At 39.8% G+C, this 23,077-nt stretch overlaps 1 long non-coding RNA gene and 1 pseudogene across 5 annotated transcripts in view; both read right to left on the bottom strand.

Moving 5' to 3' along the window:
* LOC307187464 overlaps window positions 1-23,077 on the bottom strand; it is a 172,775-nt gene that overhangs the window by 102,712 nt on the left and 46,986 nt on the right. The gene's annotated exons all lie outside the window — the stretch shown is intronic.
* Window positions 10,939-12,663, bottom strand: LOC307188349 (tissue alpha-L-fucosidase-like; annotated as a pseudogene). Its single transcript has one exon. The product of its transcript is annotated as a tissue alpha-L-fucosidase-like (transcript).

The raw sequence follows: 23,077 nt of genomic DNA on the forward strand, positions 1-23,077 counted from the left end.
TGATAGTAACCATTGATGAGGAACTTTGTTCCCACAAGTGGTGATAAAAAATTGAAAGCCGTTTTTTATAGCCATTCAAAAATTTACAACAGTTGAAATTATCTTTAAAGAGTTGAAGAACTCTTCTTTTTTATTTTCTTTGACCGATGTAAATGTTGAAAATGTCTTTTGATAATGGAAATGGATTTCAAATCAAACTTTTTTGTTCTAAGTATTTCACAAGAAAGGTGCTTGAACATGCAGAATGTTCACTCAGTGTTAGAGCCCTTGCCCGGCCACCTGCGTGGACTTTTTTAAAAGGGCACATTTAAATGGGCCTAACTACCCAGTATATGTGAAGAGAGAGGTGCAGTGCTGCCTTTGGAGCTATGCCTTGCAGGAGTCCCGCCTGGCCTCCTCTTCTCTCCATCTTCCTCTCTCAGCCCAGGCTTGGACTGCACATGAGTCTCCTCGGGCCCCTGGAACAAGTCTCTAGCATCTCTTCACCCTCTGCCCACCGTGGGCAGCAGTGTGCTCTGCAGCGGACAGTTGAGGTACTTAGTAAAGAGCACCTCTTGGGAGAGCTCAGTGCCTTGCCAAGAAGCTCATGGTATCTGCCATTTACAGGTACTGTGCAGCGTGCTGTCAGAGCCTCTCAGGCTGCCCTTGATGAGTCCTGGACTGACAACCAGCTTGGGACCTCAGTTAACCCAGACCTTAGGTGCTGAGGGTTCACTAGATCACAATATACCTGTAACCTCTTTGAGCACATCAATCAGGAGGCCCAAGGAGGTACAAATGAGGCCCAGGTCTGCAAGTGACAGACCAAGACCAGAATGGCACTGTCCACCACTCAATCTGTGCTCTCCCCCCTTTCCAAGCTGCATCTCTATTAATAATCTGGCCAACATACCATCCTTGAGCTGAAGGTAATTTCTCCCCCATGCTACCAGTGGACCAGCACTGTGGTAGCTTTCCTTCTCCTGTCTAATAAACAAGGGCCCTGGAAATTAGTATCCAATTGAATTAGTATCCAATTGAAATTTTATTTTGCAAATAAATTATTATACTTAATCCTATTATAACCACTGTGCAATCACAGAGGTACTGTTGCTTTCTTCCCCCAAATGCTCAATGTCAATAAGACCTGCATCACTGACCACTTTAAAAACAAGCATCGCTATGGATAGAAAAATAAAATCAAGCAATTTCTTTTATCAGTTTTTCACCCAAACTCCATTCATTAGCTGACTTTTCATACACTTCATCCATTTCAATTCCCCTGGGCTGAGCAATTTATGTTGTAAAGAGCTGCAGCCTGCACTAAAAATGCCCTTCTTCCATCTTTCCTTTAAAGAAGAAAAACATTTTTTTTCTGTGACTGGTAAGAAGTGCTGAGTGGACAGCCCTGGTGGCTTCTGTTTACACTGTAAGCAACTGTGGCACAAATCAGCACCAAGTTTCTCTTGATTTCTGCCTGGAACAATATTATCTTGCAGGGGCTCGCTCTGGGGGTCCAGAGGTTGATGTATTCCTTGCTGTCACATGTATGTTTCTAAGAGAGCAATTTTAGCCCTTCCGATGCTGCCAGAAACCGTGGACAGTGATGGGTGTCACCATGCCACCATATTCTTTTCATAACCCATCAGCAGCACACATTTATTGAGTCCCTACTATGTACAAAGTCATGTGTTAAGTTCTGTCTGCTAAGTTTATGTACTAAGTAGTATGTACTAAGTCTATGTGCTAAGGATAGAAGAAATAATAATAAATATTTGTTGACCATTTCCTGTGTGACAGGCACTAAATCAAATGTGTTAAAATAGCATTATCTGATTAGGCCTCTCTCGCTATGATGCAAGGAAGGCTTTATTGTTATCCCAATTTTATGCATAAGCACATTCCCAAGATTATGACACCTCTATAAAAAGGTTCTCCCTATTTACTTTATCTAATACAAGTACCTTTTTCTCCATCTCAGCTCCTTGTTTGTTTTCCTCATAATACTCTTCATACTTTTAAATTTATTTGTTCATTTATTAGGGGTTTTTGCCATCTCCCTCACTAGTATATTATGCTCCACGTGGCTAGAGGTTGTGTGTCTTTTGTTTCACTGCTTAGCAGAGTACCTGAACACACAGTATGATTTCAGTAAGTGTTAGATGGATGGATGCGTGAATGAATGAGCGAATGAATGAATAAAACTGACAGGAAGAAATTAAGTGCCTTGCCCACGGTCATAGAGCTAGTGAGTGACACAGCTGGGATTCAATATCCACACGTTTAAGCGCATCTATACCCTCCTAAATATTGGGTTGGCCATAAAGTTCATTTGGGTTTTTCCATAAGATGTCATGGAAAAACCCGAACGACCTTTTTGGCCAACCCAATATGTGCTAATTCTATTGGGAATTTGAAATGTAGACACAGAAAGCAATACAGAGGATTCAGGGAGTCTGTACCTGAGAGAAAAGCTCTTTTCTCGGTACAGTCTGGAACTACTTCCTATCTTAGAACTCGGTAGATCCTCAGCTGAATGCATGTTGAGATACCTGCTAAATATACTGATCCACCGACCACACCACCCTTTCTCACTCATCCTTTGATTTCTCTCCTCCATTTTCCTTTGTGTTATTATCATCCTAAAGTGATGCAGTGGAATTTCCACAGAGGCACTAGTTTGGTGATGCTCTCCTTCCAGTAGGGCTGGGTCATCTGTTGAGGCAAATGTGCCATTGAAGAAAGACTGACCAGCATCATCATGATAGCTTCACTGAGAGTGGCCATTGGGTCAACTAGACCTTTCAAGCACATGCATAAAGTAACTGGTATGTCTCTGCGGCCCATCAACATGTGCATTCAAATGAGGTCCCATTAACATTATTATCTTAGATTGCTTTCTGTCAGCCTCACCCAGCTCCAGCCTCCCTGGCCAGCCTTCCCAGTATATTCCTGGAAATCCCGAAGAAGTGTCTCCTCTAGCTCGTACACCTTTCATGCAAGTCCCCAAGCGCTCCAACATCTTCTATTCCTCCACTCATGACACAGCAGGAGGGAACCTCACCATGGCAGCAATGGATGATGCCCATGATGGGAACACAGCGTTTGTAACACAGGCGATATCTCCCTCACTCACCAATCTGCAAGGAGCCAGAGCTCTCTGGGTTCCTCAGAACAGTAAGGGTGATGGTCCTCATCTGGGTTCTGTGCCACACTTCAGTGTGCACAGGAGGGGCCGCTTTGGGGTCCAGATGACAAAGTCCTTCATGAAAATAGCTCCTTCAGCTTCTCCCATCAACTGGTAACCCGGCCCAGGGAATCAGTTGCAGGCAGAGGCTAGACCATGTCTTCAATTCTCCATGTCTCTGTGTCCCTCTCAAAGCCATGCAAAACAAAACAAACCAAACAAACAAAGAAACCACCACCAAGAACAACACTAGCACACTCTGTCTCCTTGTTCCAAAAACAAGAGCTCTCATGGATACCAACTCATACAAAGTTGTACCCACAATAGTAACTGGTACATACTGGTATATATGTGTGCGTGTGTGTGTGTGTGTGTGTGTGTGTGTATACACACTAGGAGACCCAGAGTAGTCTCCTGCTTCACAAGCAACCTCATTCTGACCCTTGATCTGTGTCCAGCTAGATCATCGTGCTACCGTGCACCAAGGGTATGCCCTATATGCTAGCCCCCACCACTCATGGCTCAGGGATGTCACCATCCCACTGACCCAGTGTGCCCTGTAAACACTATACAATGCATATTCCTTGTCTCCTTCACCTGCTCAGTCAGCAGTTCTGCTTGTGTCAGTTAGCTATAGCCGCAAAATGTTATAAAACAAACCACTCCCAATGTCAGTGACTTAAAAGAACAATGATTTATTCTCACTCATACATGGGGTTTGGCTGGTCCAAGCTTGGTTCGGCTGGCCTTGATTTCAAGCTACAGATTGGGTCAAGATCTGCTGTACATGAATTTTCTCATCCTGTTTAGATCATCAGGCTGGCCTTGGCATTATCTTCTCATGGCAGAAACACAAGAAGGGCCAGCCCAACTGTACCAGCACATTTCCAGTCTCTGCTTCTGTCACATCTGCTACTATTCCACTGGGCAAAGCAAGTCCCATGACCCAGCCCAACATCAATGGAGCAGGAAAGTACACTCCTCTGTTAAGGTATGGAGGGGCAGGAATTGGGGACAGGAGTGAATATTCGCTGAATAATCACCTAATGTACCATGCACCCAAATCCAACTGTACAGGGTCAGTAAACATGTCATCGGGATGAAGTCAAGATTTGGTCTGAGACAGACTGCTCTAAGAAGGTTATGTGAAAGAACACATCCATGTCTTATATAGTACAAATAGTTCACATCAAAGCACTACCACTTGGCTTCTTGGTCAGCTGCTGGATGATCTTGTTTGAAACAGTCATGACTTGCCCAGTGAGGGACCCTGGTTTCCAGAACCACTGCAGCCTCATCTCCAAAGAAATCACCCCTTCTTCTCTGACTGTATTACAAGCTATTTGAGTTGTCTGGGCTCCAGAACCTTCTATTTACTTTCTCTCTCCCTATCCCATGCCCATTTTCAACTCCCCTGGGACCATACTTCTCTCCCTGTCCCAGACTACTTCTGGAGAAGTCTATGATGGCTTTGTAAACTCAGAAGAAGAAGAAACAGAGGTCCCTTCCTAACTCCCTCCTTTGCCCAGTTCAAATTACATGTGTGTGGGGAGATATCTCTCTATATATGTGATACACCATGTTCAGTAACCACATGCACATCACTTGCCCTCCCTACAGGGGAGGAAAGTTACAGCACTATGCTGGGGTTCCCTCTTGCCTCTACTGTTCTGCATTGCCTTTGGTCTGAAATAGTCACATAGAAACTTTCTTTCACAGGAACAATGACATAGAGTTTAGTCACATGTTTAATTCCTCAAAGTCAATATTTGCAAAAAACATAAGCACAGCATGGTATTGCCTTGGAGTTGTTGATTAATCCCTTCCTTAGGCTTCCCTTAAGTTTCCTTTTTATTTTCAGCTCATCGTTAGTCCCGTAATGGGGTGTGTGCCAGGTTGTGTGAGTGCATTTTCTTGTTGTCCCAAAGCCTGGTAAGGACTATGGTTAACCTTTATTCTGGACGTAGTCATACAGACTTCTTCCTTCCTATCTTGTTCCAGGAAGAATGGTAAGAATGACTTAATCCAGCATCCTTGGGAAACAAGAGACCAGCCATAGATGGCTGAGAGAAGCAATGTTGGTACCGACGTAATCCGCGACCTAGATGATGAGGATGTTTGTCACCTGTTTGGAAAGCTAAACATCATCTTGAAGTAAACAGTTCTTTGACACCCATTTCATGTACAAAGAAAAGGAGGCACATGGACAGATTAAATAACAAACAAGAGTCACACTGTGAATTGTTGGGAGCTTTAAATGACTTTTAGGAGTCTCTGCTTCTCAAGACATTGAAGTCCACTCTTGAGACTCGGCACCATGAATCTTTCACTGCACAAATCCCCTTTTACGTGGCTTTTAGATGGGAGCAAGAAGTGGAACTGAGAAAATATCAGAAAAGTTCTGTAAGAGAAAGGTGAGCCACTTCAGTCTCCTACCAACTTTCCATTCCTCCCTCCTCCTTAGGTTTAAATAAATTCTAATCACAAATCTTCTGGTTTTCCAACCCATCCGCTACAACATGGGATAGGGAATTTTCATTTTTGTGTGTCTGTTTATATAATTGCTTATGTAGCCTGCAGACCTCAGAGAAATGTAACATTGGTTTCTTTCAAATATTAGGGCTTGGCTCTATTTTATTTTCACTTCCAAAAATGTAAAGTCTGAGTCTCTTAGCTTGGGATTCATTAAGTGCCAAGAAATTAGCTAAGTAACGTGGCTTATAGAACTTGGGGCAATTACAGCTTCTTGCAAAGCTGAAAAGAAGAGCTTTTGAGTCAAGGCCATTCAGCAAAGCTCAGGCTAAAGGAAAATTTCATTCTGTTTCGTAAAACCTTTTTGCTGGGCAAGAGGTAAAAAATAATTTAGAAGCCAATGAAGAAACCTAAATTCATTCAGACAGGCTTCTCTGGACAAAGGTCTTCAGCAGGTTTCTGCCTGTGACTGGAATCAGAACATCTAATGTCCACTGTCTCTTGGGTCCTCTTTATTCCCAGAGCTCACAGGCTGCCTGTTTCCAATTCCTCTGTGCCAGCACATCTGTTAACGTCCCAAGTGGCTTCCTTTACAGCCGCGTGATCATCTGTGTAGTATTAACTAACCGCAAATTAAAGTCATTACTTGGTGCTTAATTTTATGTAACATTTCTTTGTAATGTGTACAAAAGAAATTTGTTTTTACAGGAGTTTGGTAAATAGCATGTGCCATGATTAATTAGAGAATATAATGGGTCTGTTGATTTGAAATTAAATTCAGTGCAACAGTCTTCTCTAAAAATAATTTCTTAAATGACATTTCAAGGTGTGTGAACCTCTAAAAAAAAAGTGAACATCCTGCATCCATAGTCTTTATGCCCTGTCCTAGACCTATCTGTTGGATTTTACTTGCTAAAGGACTCACTTTTATTTTTCTCAGATAAAAGGTGTGCCTATAGCACTCTAAGAAACAGCAACATTCAAAGAGCTATTTTTAATCCTTTTTGGAACAAGGTAGAATATAAATGAATAAACTAACAAATAAGCAAATCCTTAACTACTTGGAGGTCAGTCACAGTTCAGTGTAGTTCATTCCCCTCCAGCTACATCCGTTCTTCCTTGTCATTTTACACACCTGCATTCTTGCCTGAGGGCCTTTGCACTTATTCCTTCTGCTTAGACATCTTTCTGCCTGGGTTTTCATGTGACTCAAATCTTAGACAGGGACTTCTCTGACCATCCAAGCTAAGGAAGTTCCCTGCTCCAGTCCCTCTCACATAACTGTGTTTAATGTTTTATTCACAGAACAAATCACTCTGATATTATCTGGCTTTGTGTTTGTTCATTGCTTTTCCTCTGTCTCCTTCTACAGAAGGTAAGATCCTTGAGAACAAAAACTTGTCTGCCTTATCCTCCTTATATCTCCAACACCTAGAACGATGCCTGATACATAAGTTGGTGCTTAATAAATCTTTATGAAATGAATGAATGAATTGCATTGTTCTCACAAGCCCCTTTAAATAACCATGTTCCTAATGGAGAGTAAGCACAATTGGCTTAAAAAGTTTCTTGGAGAAACAGAAAGAGAAATTCAGTATTTGTTGAGTAGGCATGAGATGCATTGGAAGGAAATGAAAAATTAAAATGTAAACAAATTAAATGACAGGAAGAGCAGAAATAAAGGTTGGTACTAATTGCTTAGTTTGCACAAACACAAAATACCAGCTGGGAAGTGAAACCTTCAATCAGTTGGCACCTTCTTTCTTTATAAACCCAACAGCCAGTTTGATTATTCCCATTAAAATAACTTAGCCAAGACACTGTCTTTGCTGATAGTAAACAAAAAGATCTGAAGATTCTTTCAACTTCCGTATATTTAAGACAGGATTCTTGGGATTGATACAATGTTTCACTGTATAGAGATACGAGGAAGCATGAGATGAGGGTGCTGCAGTAATAGGAGAGTTTCTGACAGAGAATAAAAACTAAGAGGCATAAATTTCCATGATAAGTGTCATACTATATTTAAGGTTTAACTTCAAAATACACTGAAGTCTCTCTCCCCAGACTCTTATGCCTTTTTTTTTTTTTTTTTCAGTACGCGGGCCCCTCACTGTTGTGGCCTCTCCCGTTGCGGAACACAGGCTCCGGACGCGCAGGCTCAGCGGCCATGGCTCACGGGCCCAGCCGCTCTGCGGCATGTGGGATCTTCCCAGACAGGGTCACGAACCCGTGTCCCCTGAAGCGGCAGGCGGACTCTCAACCACTGCGCCACCAGGGAAGCCCTCCTATGCCTTTTAAAGCTCTTCTCAACTCAACATGAAGTCTATATCAAACAGTGGGACTGGCCTACTAGTATTAATAAGATTTTATTCCCCAATTATGAGTGGGATCTGGAAAATCTATATTCTGATTTTCTCAATGTGCTTAGGGTGAACAGAAGTCTAGGTGGCTCAGTGTGCAATAAGTTACAGTTTCCCACCTCTGCCACTTACTAACTGTAAACTTCAGCAAGATACTGAATTTCTCTGAGTCTCAGATTTCTCTTCTGCAAAATGGGCCTGATGTAACTCCTGTGGATTAAATGTAAGGCACTTGTTTTTATGTAATTGTATGTGTCAAACTTTGTACCTCTTACTTTTGGATTTTCAGTTGTAATTTAGAGAATTATTCCCATGTCAGATTTTAGGTCAATTCATGCAGTTTTTTTAATATGTTATCTTTTACCTGTAAATTTCCCCATCATTTTAAATTTGTCCTGGAATACGGTATAAGGAATGGCTTCAATTTTACCTCTTTGCATATGGCTATCCAGTTATCCTAATACCACTTATTAAAAAGTCCATCTTCTCCTCACTAATTAGGGATGACACTTTTATCATAACTAAATTTTTATATGCAGTTAGGTCTATTTCTGAATTTTATACTTTGTCTAGCTATTCATACATTAATACCAAACTGTTTTAATCGTAGAGGTTTATGATATGATTTAATACTATACAATTTTTTGAGGGGTGTCCTGGCTATTCTTGCATGTTTATTCTTCCAAACATACTATATAATCAATTTATTTAGCTCTAGGAAAAAAACCTGATAGCATTTTTACTGGAATTTTATGAAATTGTTTATATAAACATAGGAATAACTAAGATCTTTACAATGTTGCGTTTTTCTATGAACACAGTTCATCTTTCCAACTAAGTTAATTTTATATCTTCATGACTGCTTATAATTTTCTTCACATAGGTTTTGAACATTTCTTGTAAAACATACACTGAGGTATTTTGTTTTTAGCTATCAGACATACAGTCTTTTCTTCCATTATGTCTTCTAACTGGTTTTTGTGTCTTTTGATTCAATAATCATATTGTGGTAGTATTAGTATTGCTGTTCTGAAACTGTTGTGTATGTAACAAAAAATGTATATATATTGGTGTCATTGAGAACTGGGATTTGCAGCTTTGGTGAGCGCAGACACAAATGTAAGATCAATGACAGTAAGTAAAAATCCTGTAGTTCTGAAAATGAATCTGAGGTAGCAATACTAATTCATAATGTGTTTTAAAAGACTCATTTTCTAGTTCTGTCCACTGGAAAAGCCTGTAAACAATGGTTAACCCAACAGCAATGAGCACTTCCAGAACCCTGATTGTGTCTCTAAATACTGTTTCCCACCAAAAGGAACCAAACCTCTTGGAAAGATGGCTGATTCCAGGTGTGAGGCAGGAAGTTTATTAAATGTATCTGGAATATCTTGTCATACCACGTAGTAAGGAAGCAGCGATGGAAAACTACTAGGATTCTGTCCAAAGGATTTGGGCTCTAGCTTAAAGATGGGATCATTTGAGCATCAGTAGGAGATGCTAAATGCAATGGATTGAAACATATCAAGTATATTTAAATCCATAAGTTCAGTACGATACCAAAAAACTAAACTCATTAATCACCTTTAGAGGATGCTAGGGAACCAATCCATTGTGTTTTAAAAAGAAACAAACAACAACAACAACAAAACAAAACGAGAAACTGGTCTCAGAGTAAAGAAAGAATCAAGAGGAACTTTCTCTTTACAGAATTTTTTCAACTAATAAATAAATAAGGAATGACAGAATTAGGATATCACCATTTGCAACCTCCTAGTGAATTAATGAATCTGGGCAATGATCACCAATGGCTGCTCACATCACCAAAAAGAGACAATCAGGTATTTTATGCCTTCTAATAGAAGTGCAAAACACTGCATGTGAAATATTCTTGACAAAATAATTGAACCTGTATCTTATCAAGCCTCTAAATCTGACTACCAATTTACAGCTTACAATGGCAGAGGAACACATTAAACAACATCACAATCAACAAAATCCAAACTGCTGGAAACCCCAGGACAAACAGCCAATTTCTTTAACAATAACAAACGAACAAAATTGCAAGGAAAATAAACAAAGAAAGAAATGGTAAGAAGACATATAAATTTTTTTGACATGCAAATGTATTTATTTGATCATATTTGAAAAGGCAGGGTAGAATAAATCCATTTTCTTCATGGTATCACTGTAAACAGACTGAATTTCAGAGCTCTTAGCTTGCTTCACAGACTCCTGAAGAGTGAACGTAAGCAGCCCAGCAAGCCTCTTCCTTCCCCTCCAGGCTCTCCCGCACTTGCTGGGGTGGGGTGCTGCTGGGAGGGGTTGGTGATAACTGATGCTAAATAAACATCAGACGGTGAATTTGTCAAACTCTTTCTACCTCTTCCCAGAGGCAACAGGGTGACTTGGATTATTCTTTAACTATAGTCATTGAGTAATCAAGTAAGTTTATCAAACACAGGATGGAGGGAAGTTTCCATTGTAGATAATTTCCAAAGGTAGGAATGGATGAACTCAGAGCTTCATTATTCAGTCCCTTCTTTTGTTGTCCAGAGTGAAGTACGCTAGCGATGGAGCTCAGATCCTTGGTCCATTGAGTCATTGGTGTAATGCACTCAGCTCCTTTGGAAAAGCCATCTTTGGATGGGGAAGAGAAGTTAGTTTATTATAATGACGGTACTATACGAGGAAAATCAAAGCAGCAAGCAGCAGGCAGTGACACTTTCCTCTTGAACTCCAATGATCATTCCACTCCTGTCAGCTTTACAGCCCAAGCAAACTCAACTGGGAGAGCAGAGGGTCAGATCGAAGAAAGGAGGAGGCCTTTACCCAGACCTGTGGACCACTTCAGGTCTTCCTGGATCCCAGCATCCTTACCTTTGTAGCTAAGGTAGTTATGAGGGATTGAAGCTTTAAGACTTCTTTTTTTTTTTTTTACCAGCACAGTAAAATGACATAAAAAGCTGATCTTTTTAAGGTATACCATACAATTACCGTGTTCTTTTCCCATTGCACCCTCCATGGTTTAGATGCATAGATAACCTCCCCATTATTTTCAGCCACTTCCCAGCAGCAAGACGCCTTTCTTGGAAGATGATGACAATCAGTCCATCTTTAGTTGGTCCAATGTTGAGACAACGGTTTCCCCCCAAACTTACTGTCTGAACCAGTTCTGAAATGATTTCAGATTCACTTGCGACGTCAGACATGGCCATGTCCTAATGATAGTCCTAGGATGCCTTGTCCATAGTGGTGCACACCTCCTACTTGTGATCTAGCAACCTCCCTGGTTTGAATTTACCTTGATAGTTGCAGTATCCTCCATGATAACAGGAGTATTTCTGACCCCATCGTCAATCACTACCACTTCATCCTTGACAGGGATATCATTGTAGAGCCAAGAAAGAAAATGTGTAGAGTTCCAATAAGTATCAGGATATTCTTACTCTCCATCAGATCAAAAGCAGGTCAGGTTTCTACTTGCTAACAAGGTCATAAAGCTCTGCCTTTGTTTTCACACTGAAAAAATATGGTGTTTTTGAAGCCATCTTTCTTAAAATAGGTAGAGTGGGTGGAACCATTCTAAGAATGGGTGATACAGTCCATAGCTGTATGTTCCTCTTCAGGACAGCTGCTCCCAACTCATCAACTTATCAAAACACAGTGGGGCTCAGGTCCTCCAAGTTCCAGCTCCACGACACAGGACTCAGCCAGTTTGTGAAGCCTTGGTGATGCTTTGTGGTCAAGACTATATATGGAGCTTGGAAGAGGTCAGCCTGCTTGGGGTGGAAGAAGTCTCGGTGAACTACCACCCCAAATCCAAGTAGCTAAAGCACGGTGGGTGGTTGTCACACCTGAAGTGCTTTGTCCTGGGGCCGCCACTCGCCCTTCCGGTGCCACCAGAACAAATTGCTGCCCCAGGCTGGCACCCAAAGCATACTCCAGGCCACTACACCCCAAATGTTGCCTCATGGAACCAGCCCGGAGTGGAGACTCAGCCCACCCCAGGTACAGTGGCACCTGGCGCATGCTGAGCCCCGAGCGCCCTCCCGGCCCTCCTAGCAGCAGCCGTTCGCCTGCCACCCCATCCCAAGAGTGGGGACACCTCTCTCTTGGTTTACTGACTTTTAATGCACCAAGCCTAATGAATGGAGCTTGTTTGGAACCTGACTCAAGCAAAGGAAACATTTTGTTATGTGCTGTTTTAAGGAAAACAGGACCAGTATGGTGTTCATGAAAAGTAGATGAGATGGGCTGCAGAAATCAGGAAGAACTGGGAGCGCTGGGGTCCAGAACTGGGGGTGGCGGGGTGAAAGCACAGGCCAAGTGAGGCAGACACGGCTCCTTCCTCACTAAGTGACACCTGTCACAACCTCATTTATCTACTGTCTCCAATTTGCTCATCTGGGAAATATTTGGGTTTGAAAAGAATCTTAGAATAGGGATCCAGAAAAAGCTTAGCTACATTAAACCGTGCCCTCCAATTCAACTAGAGATAAAACAAGAGAGGAAGGAGACATATCTTCAAATTCAATTCTCCTATCTTCGCTTATGTTTTATGGAGAACTTATGTCATTCACAAAAGAGACGTCATTTCCCCAGGGGAGACAGCAGGTGTACATTTTCTCTCAAGGCTATTTAATTGCTGTCAAGAAGACATATGATTAACAAAACCAAATGCTGGAAATATGAAGTATAGACAATTTTAAAGTTGTTTATATAGTTGATTACAGTATATCACACAATGTGTTTATTTGCCATAAACCTGCCTATCAGAGACTGTTTCCACACCTGTGCATCTGCACTAAACAGCCCACCGCTTAGCTGTGTGTAAATTCCCAGCTGAGAGAATGGCCAGCACCCGGCAGAAGCAGCTTTCTCTTGTGGCATTTGTTACCCCTTGGGCACCAGCTTTGCACCAGTGAAGGTAGGGCCTGAGCCTTGTGGACCCGTAGCATCCCCTGCTTTGACGATACAGCCCTTTGAGCTCTACAGAAGGAAACTAGTATGGAAATGACAGGCCTTTGCGGTTCTTCGTTGTTCTTTGTGACGCTGCTGCTCAAAGTGAGGCCCACTGTCTGTAATCTGTTGGTTATTGTTCAGAAATGAGACAAGAACGGAGTTGAGAGGAAGCATTTAGAGTTGTTGACAGCCATGTGGCAGCCTAAGTTTATGTCTGTTGAATCTAATTCAAAAATGGGACTTGAATTTTGTGTATATTGATTTTTTATTCCATTTTAAATTATGTTTTATTGAACTTTGCAAAATATCAGGCTGTGACAGATTGGAAATAAAAAAAGAAACTGATCCTTCACCACGCATAGTTTGAGAAGCATTGCTTCAGAGCAATAGCCCACACGCATGCTACATCCCAGCGTTTCATTTTGACACTCTGACAGTTCCCAAGGGGCAGCCAATGGCAAAAAATGTAGATCTACGAAGATGGTTTCCCCAAAGGGTCAGAAGGTCCCTCACAGGTGAGAAGCCGGTATCTAATCTACCACACATGTGTTAGGTCCATGGCAGGGGTTGGTAGACCTAATGAAACCAGCCCAACTGACCCCTTGTCACAACATAACTGCAGGCTTTTCACTAGTACTAGTAGCAACAGCAGCTAAGATTTACAAAGGACTTATTATGATGCAGATACTGTCCTAAATACTTTACATATACAAAATATTAAATAGCTCTTCTTTCTTTGGAGTAATATATAGTCTCCCCTATGCATGTAGCAAGAGAAGTATAGCATCAAGTCTGTTTACAGTGATTCCTTGTATAGCTATGAAAATTTGCTAACAACTGGCCTCTTTTTGGGGTATTTCAAGACATCATGCCATGTATACTAGAGACAATAATTAAAAAATGGAAACATAATACCCAGGAAATAAGAGTTTTGTGTTCAGATACTAGGAATAGAGTATAGCTGGAAAAAAATTTAATACAGAAACAGCAATCAGTATTGGAAATTGGGGGAATAGGGGAATAGGGGGATAGCTTGGACTATGTTTTCATTTTTTTGTTGTTGCATTTGGAAATTCTCGGGCATGAAACACAGAAAAAAATATAAATGTAAGAAGCAAAGACAACAACATAAGACAACTTGCATCAGAGCATAGAGACCTTATCCAAAATGAAGTCTTCCATCTACAACTTTTCTCCCCCCAACCTGGCTGATTTTTTGAAAAGATAAACAAAATTTTAAAACCTTTAGATGGAGTAAAGAGAGAAGACTCAAATACATAAGACCAGAGATGAAAGAGGAAACATTACAACTGATACTATACAAATACAAAGGATCACAAGAGACTATTACAGTTATATGTCAACAAACTGGATAACTTAGAAGAAATAGATATATTCCTAGAAACATACAATCTACCAAGACTGAATCATAAAGAAATAGAAAATCTGAACAGAGCAATAACAAGTAAGGAGACTGAAAAACCTCCAAGTAAAGAAAAGCCTAGGACCAGATGGTTTCACTGGTGAATTCTACCCAATATTTTAAATTAATGCCAATTCTTCCCAAACTCTTCGAAAAAATTAAGAGGAGGGAACACTCTCAAACTTGTTTTATGAGGCTAGCATTACCCTGATAACAATGCCAGATAAGGATAGTATAAGAAAAAAAAACTATAGACCAATATCCTTGATGAATATTGATGCATAAATTCTCAACAAAATACTAGCAAACCAAAGTCAATAGCACATTAAAGGGATCATACACCATGATCAAACTGGATTTACCCCTGGGGTGCAAGAGTGGTTCAACAGTACAAATCAATAAATGTGATATACCACATTAATAGAATGAAAGATAAAGATCAGATGATCATCTCAATAGATGCAGAAATAGCATTTGACAAAATTTAATATTCTTTCATGATAAAAACGCTCCACAAACTGGATATAGAAAGAAGATATTTCAACATAATAAAGGCCATATATGACAAACCCACAACTAACACCATACTCAGTCTTTTCCTCTAATATCACAAACAAGACAAGAATGCCCACTCTCACCACTCCTATTCAACATAGTACTAGAAGTCCTGGCCAGAGCAATCAGGTAAGAAAATGATATAAAAGGCATCCAAATTGGAAAGTAAGAACTAAAAATGTCTTTTCTTCAGATGATATGATCTTATATATAGAAAATCCTAAAAACTCCACCAAAAAACTGTTAAAACTAATCAGTGAATTCAGTAAAGTTGCAGGATATAAAATTAACAGACAGAAATCAGATGTGTTTCTATACACTAACAATGAAATATTTCAAAAAGAAATTAAGAAAACAGTCCCATTCACAATAGCATCAACAACAACAAAATACTTAGGAATAAATTTAACCAAGGAGGTAAAAGACCGGTACACTGAAAACTGTAAGACTTTGAGGAAAGCGGCTGAAGACACAAGTAAATGGAAAGATATTCCTTGTTAATAGTGTTTAAATCTCCATCCTGCTCAAGTCATCTATAGATTCAATGCAATCCCTATTAATTGCAAAGCCATTTTTCATAGAAACAGAAAAAACAGTCCTAAAATTTGTATAGAACAACAAAAGATCTCAAATAGACAAAACAACCTGAGAAAGAAAACAAAGCAGGAGGCATCACTTCCTGATTTCACACTAAACTACAAAGCTGTAGTAATCAGAACAGTATTATACTGGCATAAGAAATAGACACAGACACCAATGGAGCAGAATAAAGACCCCATGAGTAAACCCTTGCATATACAGTCAACTAGTATGTGATAAGGGAGCCAAGAATACTCAATGAGGAAAAGATAGTCTCTTCAATAAATGGTGTTCAGAAAACTGGGTAGACACATACAGAAGAATAAAATTGGACCCCTATCTTACAAAAATTAACTCAAAATGGATTAAAGACTTAAACATGAGACGTGAAACCATAAAACTCTTAGAAGAAAATATAGGGGAAAATCCCCCTTGACATTGGTCTTGAAAATATTTCTTTGGATATGACACCAGAAGCAAAAGCAACAAAAGCAAAAATTAACAATGGGACTACATCAAACTAAAAAGCTTCTGAGCAGCAAAAGAAACAATCAACAAAATGAAAAGCCCACCTATGGGATGGGGGGAATATTTACAAATCATGTATCTGACAATTAGTTAATGTCCAAAATATAGAAAGAACTCATACAACTCAATAGCAAAAAACCCAAACAATCCAATTAAAAAACAAGCAAAGGACCTGAATAGATAGGTCCTTTCCAAAGAAGACATACAAATGGCCAACAGGTACATGAAAAGATGCTCAACATCACTAATCATCAGGGATATGCAAATCAAAACCACAACTAGATATCACTTCACACATATTAGGATAGCTATTATCAAAAAGATAAGAGGTGGTAAGTATTGGCAAGGATGTGGAGAAAATGGAATCCTTGCACACTGTTGGTAGGAATGTAAATTGTTGCAGCCACTATGGAAAATAGTTACAGAGGTTCCTCAAAAAATTAAAACTACCATATGATCCAGAAATCCTGCTTCTGGGTATATATCCAATGGAAATAAAATCAGGATCTTGAAGAGATACCTGTAGCATCATTCACAATAGCCAAGATACAGAAACAACCTAAGGGCCCATCAACAGATGAATGGAAAAAGAAGATGTGGTATATACAGGGAATTATAGTCATTATTTTGATATATATAGTGGAGAATAATCTGCAAAAATACTGAGCCACTATGCTCTACACCTGAAACTAATATAATATTATAAATCACTTATACTTCAATAAAAAAGATGTGATATATATACAATCAAATATTATTCAGCCATGAGAAAGAAGTAAATTCTGCCATTTGTGACAACATGGATGAACCTGGAGGACATTATGCTAAGTGAAATATTGATAAGGCAGACAGAGAAACACAAATACTGTATGATATCACTTATCTGTGGAATCTAAAAAAGCCAAACTCATAGAAACAGAGAGTAGAATGGCAGTTAACAGGGGCTGGGGGTGAAGGAAATGGGGAGATGTGGGTCAAACTTTCAGTTATAAGATGAAAAAGTTTGGAGGATCTAATGTACAGCGTGGTGATTATAATTAACAATGTTGTATTATATACTTGAAAGTTGCTAAGAGTAGATCTTAAATGTTCTCACCACAAAAAAGAAATGATAAGTATGTGAGGTGTTAGCTCACACTATGGTGGTATATACATCATTTCACAATATATGTGTATCAAATCAACACGCTGTACATCTGAAACTTACACAATGTTATATATCAATTATGTTTCAATAAAGCTGATAAAAGATATTTTCTTTATTGATAAAATGACAATCTTGTGGGGAAAAAACCCACAAAAACATGTTTCTGTGATCGTCTCTTGCACACTAGTTCTTTCTGCCCTGGATCAAATGCTTCATTAAGTGACTGTTATTATTGCTGATGTCCTCTCTTCAAAATATCTACCCATCTATTGTTTTCTCTTAAGGTCCTTCTTGGAATCTGAAACCACATATTCTAAGGAAATTCAAGAATCAATCTAAAGGAATTTTTAAATTTACTATTTTACATAGATTGGATTGGATCACTACAAAATACAATCTTTTTTGTCAGCTCTAGGCAAAGTATTTCTTTTCTTTGCCTAGGCAAAGTATTTCTTTTCTCTCCAAGCCCATGTTGTTGAAAAACTTACCAGGAACTTCCCCAAAAGTTGGGTCATGATGCTAAAGTGCACTCCCAGAAGTGCAAAGATAATGTGTAAAAAAAAAAAAAATCTGTCAGTGATGTAGATGAAAATGAACATTAGAGCAATTCCTGGTCAGCAGAGAAAGAACCCAACGTTTACATAATCCTAATGTGCATACATGGCTTCTTCATATTTTCCTGCTAAAACTCATCTGGCTTTGCTCAGGTCCTCAAATGCAGTGAATTCTAGGCAGCACCTGATATTTATTCATGCCATTGTCAAGAGCATCTTTGCAGTTCTTGCCAAGGTTTGTCATTGAATATGTTTATCCAGCTGCATGGCAAAAACATAAGACACAGTCATCATTTTACTCAGTCACCTACTCAATATTTTCTTCTATGATTAAATTAATTCATAAATATTACACTTTCAATACCAGAAAGCTATGGTTCATCCAGCCAGTTGAATACTTGTTTGTCCATTTTCTAATGTTGCTGGGCACTCAATCATTTCATTGTAGAGTTTGAAATAATGAAAAGCATTGCATTTACTTAACATGCACAATAAACAGAGCAGGATCCTTCTATGAGCTCCTTTATTATGCAGTGTAAGGCTGTAGGAGGAATTTTGTGAGCAACACTGGAGGACTGTGGGGGGGTGTTTTGGAAATGGTTCTGGTGTGTGTAAGCAAATATGCTCTGATTGCCTAATGCACAGGACAGAAACGCTGGCTCTATTTGCAGCTGGCACAGTTTTTTGCTCAACCCTGGAGGGTTTCAAATAAACACACACGTCTTGGTCTTACTCGTACCTGATTCATTACCAGACTGTGCTCATGAACCCTGTAAGCTGTTTCCATGTACTGTGGCATTTTTGAGACTCCCTCCTTTAAACATCCACACCCAGTCTGGTTTTTTAAAGCAGCCTCCAGAAGCTCTTAAGTACTCATCTCCATAGTAAAAGGATGGAAGCTTATGGGCAAGAGTCTGCTTTGCCCTCCAGTGCTGACCTTGGTGACAGCAGCACAATATGCCTCTAAATAGATACCTGGCCCCGGAGGCAAGAGCCATATACCATAGGACACTTCTTAAATCACCTTCTGAATGAAATATTTATAGCCAGCACTGCAGGGCAGTTAGCTTTTCTAGAAATATATCCAAATTTGCTCCATCATTCTGGGAATAGCCTTGGTTAGCAATTGCTCATAATGTCAATGCTTTTGGAAACTTTTTACAGTCGTTTTATTGTTTTTCGTTCAAAAATAAAACTTAAAGGAGCTTGAAAACTAGGTTCTTAGATGATCACATGATGGCCTGATTTCCGTGGTTTCAGTTCTGGGCATTTTACTTTATGTGGACCCACTGAAATTAACCAAAATTAATCTATATTTGAACAAAGACTGTGTATACAAGTAAGCCCTAACACTAGCTGAAGCGTTTGGAATGCATTGGTCCAGGGAGGCGAAGAAGTTACAGCAAACAACATATGGGCTTTAAAACCTGGAACTATCCAAGACAGAACAAGAAAGCTATTTTCACTTTCCTTGTTCCTTTTTTTTTTCCTCCAGAAGATGAGTAATTCCTAATCACATTTTATTTTCATCTTTAGAGCTGTATCCTGAAAGAGCCAGGTCGATTTAAAACTGCTGGTGAGTTTGCAACCTTGTCCAATAATTACCTAATGCATTTGTGTCATCTGCTTTCCTTGTTGTGTGAAAACACACTAAGGAAATGTGTAAGTCCACTGAATTGTTCCCAACTCTTTTATTCACCTTTCAGCATGCTAGTTCCTTCCCTTGGCATTGATATCATTATGCATTTGTCAAAGATAGACTGTCACTTCAGGGCCTCTATTATGTGCAAGAATTGGCAGCAAATTTTGCCACTGGGATTTGCTTATATCCTCTGTATGTTATTGTACTTCTTTGGAATTCAGTAAATTCCGTACACCCACTTCTTTGATGTTCATTCCAGCCCCTAAATGTGGAAACAATGACTGAAATTTTGGATCAAAGCATCTCATAGATGGCAGGCAACACAACTCTCTGATTATTCACTAGAACAGAGAGGCCTCCCCTTCCCACCTCCCCCGCTAAAATCTAGGCCAACAGTCCTCCAGGAACAGCTCTGGCTTCCCTAGTGCAAAGTCACGAGAGGAAGCTAAAGAAAACCACTCCAAGGTTTTAGGAAAAAGAAAGAGACTAAACTGAACAGCTAAAGTGAAGCTCGTGGTCATTTCTAACTACAGAGAAAGCTAACTACTGTCCCAGTTGGTTCTCTCGTTTCTTTTACACTGATCATGCTCTAGTCTAGCACTTCTATTGGGCCAGGCTTATTTCAGGTTTGGAAAAGTCTTCAGATCTAATTTCTATATAACGTCAGCTGTACAAGATGGCCTGGATTTTTTTTAATGCATGCTTAAAAGAAGAGGTAAACGGTCCAGGAACTAAGAAGTTTTTAAAGTAATTGGAAAAAAAACCAGAACTACCAAAATTTCAACGAGTTACTTTTGCAAACTATAATTAGCTGTCTGGAACAAATTTTCAGTGTTTGCTTTTGCTTTACTCCTGGGATGCCAGTGCAGATAATTACTTCATTCAATTTATTTCACAGGTCAACTTTGACTCATAAAAGCATTAAAGCAGGTAACCCCCTAGGGATGTTAGGAAGACAGATGAGCAAATAGATATGAAACCGTTGTAAGCACTTTCATACAACAGGGGAAAAAAGGCACTTATAAATTCAGGGTATTTTATGGTTATGTGTTGACTTCACTCCATTTGGTATCCAGAATGTGCTAGTTATAATTAATACACAATGTTGGGAACTATTATAAAAGTACCATACTCTTTTTAAATATAGTGAAGAAGATAATTGTGTTTGAGGAATCTCATCCTGTGTAAATTAGAATAATTCCCAGTAGAGTGCCATAAATGAGAATTGGGCTGACTGCACTGAATGGAGAAGAGAGTCCTCTTAGCATGACAGCCTGTGTTCAATCAAAAGGTAGAGTGTCAAGGAGGTAACATGACAGCCCTTAAAAAGCAGTTTCAGATTGCCTGAGTTTTTACTGCCCAGACATATGCAACAGTGACATCCAGCGGTTGTGGAAATAATTACAAGTGAATCTCATTTTAAAATACAAAGTAAGTTTTAAATTATAATTGAATATTCTGTATTGTCCAATGTTGTCTACATTCTTTATCTGGCTACAGTGTAAGTCAATAATTCAGGCTGGTTGCCAAGTAAAGCAAAACTCCCTCTGTTTATTTCCTAAGTAGTTTCCAAAGTCTGTTGTCCTGTTAGTCTTATTTTGATGTTTTAAAATTTAACTAAATTTATAGTGAGTCTACACTCCAAGGGTCTCCCTGACCCTCCTAAGCACACTTAGACATTTTTGCAAGCACAGATGAGACTGTGTGCATGCTGCAGACACACAGCAGAAGTGAAAGCTGTACTTGACTCCACTGTTAAATACTCCAGGGAAGGCGTCTGTGACCCTGAACATTTTCATCGTTGTGGAATTGCTCAAAGAAGTTCATTATGATTTTTTCCAAGTCATTGAAGATGAAGAGAAAGAAGAAAGGGAAAGAGAAGAAAAGGAAAGGAAAATAAACAGGACGAGGAAGGAAAGAAAAAAGGAAGGAAGGAAGGGAGGGAGGGAGGGAGGAGAGAGAAGAAAGGACAGGACTACTCACTGATCTTTAACAAGTTTTGGTAATATGTCCATGTGTGATAATAGATCTAAAGAGGAAATTCAAAAAGATAATTAGCCTCCCCCCAACTTCTGGTTTTAAATTGCATTCCTTCAACTGCCAGCCGATTAACTAAGATAAAAAATAATAATTTTCATTTAAAACAATCTGAGAAAAGCTGCTGCTGCTGTGCCTAGAACAGTGCCACTTGTAAGAGGATGCTAGCAAGGCATCCCCCTCCATTATGCTGGGAAAGAACTCTCAACAGAAGCCTGTTAGGTCACCTCAGCCAGTAAATTATTTATGTCCATGTCAATGCCGAGCACATCAGGTGACTGCTTACCAACTTCCCAGGCGGCACTCCTTCTGAGAAACCGTCGTCTCGTGCCAAGCCGTTTCTCAATCTTAGACTCCCTCCTCATACTGGGTTTTTTTTTCCCTTCATCCGCCTGCTTCCTTAAAGTTCTCACAACGGGAAGAACTTACAGGCACCCTCTCAAATTCTCCTTGTTAGAGGAGGGAAGAAACTAACAAACAAGCTGAACTATCCAACTCCAATAAGACAATCAAGACATAATTCCATAAAGAGCTCCAAATGCCCTTTAGCTCATATACCCCCGTTGTGCCCTAATAGAGGAAAAAGAACCACACAGAAGCTGTGTCGGATTGAAGGAGCATGTGCATGTGAAACCTGTGAGGGGCACTCAGCAGAGAGCGTCAGGACAAAGAGGTGGGGATGGTCTCCGTGAGGAAAGTCTGGGAAACGATTCCCGTTTGTGTCAGTGAGAGTTAGGGGAGATGTACACTGAAACAGAGCAGGAAAATCTGCAGGCTTTAGCCAGGTTTTTTTGCTTTTATGAGGCCTTTGAACTGTAAGGGGGATTATCCAGTTTCTGAAGCGAAAGAATGCGTGTTCCTGTCACTGCTCTCCTAGTATCTTCACTTGGAGATGCCTCTGGCTTCTTGCTTCTTTGTGGAGAGTATATGGAGAATTAGCACACCCAGATCTCACCTCTCCTTTTAGTTCTGCTGGAGTCTGGCTGGGTGGCTCTTATCTTGTGCACCCTGGAACTCTGATTCAAAGATTTCTAGAGTCAAGATTGGGGTCCCTCGAGAGCAAAGGTAGAACCTCCCCTTGACAAGCTGGGACCTCCTACACCAAGATGGCATGGCCACCACATTACCAGCTCTTGCCAGTACGAGTAGCCAGAGGCTGGCATGAGGGATCAGTTCCCTTCTTTTCTCCCTAAAGAAAAATCCTGCCTTGCAAAGCTTTCTTCAGTGTTTCAGGACCAAAAAAAAAAAAAAAAAAAAAAAGCAGTTGCACAACGTGCATATCCTCTCCTGGCTTACAGCTTTGGGTATAGTTTTACTGTAGTATATATATCTAATAATCCATTTAATTTCTTTAGAGAGATGTTATATATATACAGTTGGCATTTGAATGGAATCACATGCCATAAACCTGTCTGCTCCTATCCAGGTTCAGAATACAGAAGAAGAATCTGTTTTACAGACATTCTAGAATTTTTACATGGTCAGTTGGCTGGTTTTGTATTCTGGAACATATCAGAGCATCTACAGGAAAAAATATATATAAATTCTATAAAATGGTGGCAGGATTTCTGATTTACTGATACTGCTGGTTTGAATTTTCACAAAAATATTTAGCTATAGGACAATGTATTAGGCGTATTCTTAAA

The sequence above is a fragment of the Stenella coeruleoalba genome (genome assembly GCF_951394435.1).
Source record: "Stenella coeruleoalba genome assembly, chromosome: 6".
Taxonomy (NCBI): Eukaryota; Metazoa; Chordata; class Mammalia; order Artiodactyla; family Delphinidae; genus Stenella; species Stenella coeruleoalba.